We start from the raw sequence: 2,500 nt of genomic DNA, 5'->3' as shown, positions 1-2,500 counted from the left end.
GGGAGTAGGATAGAGAGAGAGGGAGGGACAGAAAGGGAGAGAAAATAGGTAAAGTATGTGAGAGAAAGAGAGAAAGGGAGAGAGAGAGACAGATAGACAGACAGACAAAAAGGCTTATATACAAACTGACAGACAGACAGCGTGTTGACTAAACCGAAGCAAAGGGAGGAGGGAGAGAATGAGATGGAGGAAGAGAGAATAGGACTCATAAAGAGAAGAGGGCAAAGAACGAGAGAAACAGATAAAGGGGGATTATAGGAGATGATAAACAGACTGCCAAACACGAATAGATCACAAACTCTATCACGGAATTGAGCTTACCTTGAGAAGAAGACATATTAGACGAATTAAATTTGTAACCCTTTACTTTACCCATTACCCATGCTTTTATTTTCTTGTTTTGCGGTTTGCATTTATTAAAATATATTCATTTTTATATTTTTATTCGTCCGACTGATCGCTAGCTTGATATGGATGTTATATTTAACTACATTTTATAACCCGTTTTTAATTTCATCTCATCAATTTTAAAGATATGATTATTGATATGTGTTTTTAAATATCAATAACCAGTCTTTTGCTGCCTGTATGGTTATAAAAGACGTCTATTTCCAAGCAGTTACTTATGTCCCTGTTCTATTTCTATTTTCCATTTATCACCGAAATAAGATAATTTAAATAATTTTACACAATAATTGCACACCGAGTCGCGACGATTTTAGTATCGATCGATTCGCCTCATTCTCTTATCTAAATATATATAAATTAATGCGCAGACACCCCCCTCCCCCTCCATTTGCTATCTTGTCCCTGATAACAGGTCTGGGCGAGAAAGGTACCAAGAAAATTGCGGGGTAGAATATGAATAATATACACAGAATCAATCAGTATAATGCCTAATGCAAAGGGCTGTGCTCCTTACGACCCCTACATGGTAAGCTGCCGCCCCGTAACCCCCCCCCCTCCTCAAGGAAAACGAAGAATCCTCCATGTATTCACACCAGGATGATCATAATTATGATATAAAATAAAGAGAATGATATAATGGATACAATTGATATAATGATATAATGATACAATTAATATAATGATATGATAATGATACAATTAATATAATGATATAATGATGAAACAATTAGTATGATATAAAGAAGATGCAATTGATATAATGGTAGTAATTATGATGATGTTAGTACTAATGATGATGATGATGATAATAATGATTATAATGATATTGATATTGATGATAATAATCATGTTAATATGCTTCCCAATTCATATTTCCAAGTATCAAAATTTTAATGTTATTTTTTCGATAACCAGGAAATGCTTTCTATATTCACAAAACCGTTGATAAAAAAGCTATTCTGGAAAGTTTCCATTATATCCAAAACAATAGGAATAATAATCAGAAAAAATGAAAATGACAATAGATGATAATAGAACAAGAATAAATATCAACAATGAGGGAGAACAAGTGTCGAAAAATACCTTTCGAATGTCAGCGGGAATTCCCATTTCCGGCTGAGGTCAAGACAGGTCAAGGATTTGTGAGAATAGACTGCCGGAGAGGGAGACACCAAGAAAAGGAGAGAGGAAAGGAGGGAGGGAGAAAAAGACACAGAGAGGAGATATGAGTATGTGTGTGTGTGTGTGTGTGTGTGTGTGTGTGTGTGTGTGTGTGTGTGTGTGTGTGTGTGTGTGTGTGTGTGTGTGTGTGTGTGTGTGTGTGCGTGCGTGCATTCGTGTGTGTGTGAGTGTGTGTGTGTGTATGTGTGTGTGTGTGTGTGTAGGGGTAGGAGAGGGAAGAGAAGAAAGGAAATGAGTGGAGCAGGGAGGAAAGGAGAGAACTATCACTAAGATATAAAAAAGGACTAAAGAGTGGGCATGAAAGGATATTACCGGAGATAAAAGCTAAAGAAGACATAAACAGAATCTGATACCCATATTTGCCTTTTCCTCTTCGTCTTCTCTTTCTGTAATTCGAAATAATATATTAAAGACGTGACCTCTGTGATTGGTAAAGCAGTCAAAACGCAAAAGGTAAGAGAAACACCAGATTCTTTTTCATTTTCCTTTGAATAATTATATATAAATTATTCAGTAGTTCCAAGAAACATGATAAACTGCCTTAGGAAGGAAAATGTAATCATTTATATAATGCTATGAGGTGCAGAAATTAATTGACAGTCTTTACATTACAAGACGATAGTATATTCATGATAATCATGATAATAGAACTAACAATACCAACGATATCAATACTGACCTTGATGATTGTAAGGATAACGATAACAATAACAATAAGGGATAATACAGGAATAATAACATTGATAATCATGATGATAACGATAACGATGTTGATGATAAGCAATCTAATTATGAGGGTAACAATAACAAAAAAAAAAAAAAACAGTCAGAGTAGTACCAACATTAATAATAATAATTCCAATGAAACTGATAATAATAATTATTATAATGACAGTAATAATAAGTATAA

The sequence above is a fragment of the Penaeus vannamei genome, chromosome 22 (assembly GCF_042767895.1).
Source record: "Penaeus vannamei isolate JL-2024 chromosome 22, ASM4276789v1, whole genome shotgun sequence".
Lineage (NCBI taxonomy): Eukaryota > Metazoa > Arthropoda > Malacostraca > Decapoda > Penaeidae > Penaeus > Penaeus vannamei.
Note: the sequence above shows the minus strand (reverse complement) of the source record.